This window comes from Acyrthosiphon pisum, chromosome X (assembly GCF_005508785.2).
Source record: "Acyrthosiphon pisum isolate AL4f chromosome X, pea_aphid_22Mar2018_4r6ur, whole genome shotgun sequence".
NCBI classification, from domain to species: domain Eukaryota; kingdom Metazoa; phylum Arthropoda; class Insecta; order Hemiptera; family Aphididae; genus Acyrthosiphon; species Acyrthosiphon pisum.
In genome coordinates, this window is record NC_042493.1 from 128,108,652 (window position 1) to 128,109,365 (window position 714).

The following is a 714-nucleotide window of genomic DNA, read 5'->3' on the forward strand; positions in this document are numbered from 1 at the left end:
ACGCGCACCAATAGGGCAAAAATAATTTTTTTTATATGTATTTGACACCATTCACAGAAAACATGAACGTCCAACAGCAGGAGAAGTGGCAACAGGTGGCCGACCTCATCCAACGGCTGGGGCTGGTATCCGGTGGCCAGGATGAGCCACGAACAGCCGCCCAGGTAGCGAGGATGACTACCCACCAGCTCCTGCAGGACCCAGTGCGGGCAGCCATCTACAACCGGGGCTGGGCGGACCGTACAGCGGACATCCAGCGGAGGTTGCGGCCGCAACGACCACAATCAACATCGTCACCCAGCAGCCGCACCCCGTCGCTAACAAGGCCACTAGCTCCGACACGGACAACCGCCCCCACAACACCGGCCACCACGACACCTGTCTCCACAACAACAGCCACAGCAACACCTGCCCCCGTAACACCTGCTCCCGTGAAGTCAGCGGAGCCGAAACCGATACCCAGGACAACGGGGGTACCCCCAGGCCCGGCGGTAAGGGTGAGGACGGAGGCACAACTGGCGCGGAACCGCCGGAAGTTCCAGCAGCTAAAGGAGAAGAGGAAAGCAAGGGAAACCGAGGCAAGCCAACAACATCGGCTTGCCAAGCGACCTACGCTAACCTCCGACCCAGAAGCAACCAGCGCACCTCCTACCGGATCAACGCCGCCGGAACCGATGGAGGTAGACAAACCGGCGCCCAAGGACGAAAACTCCG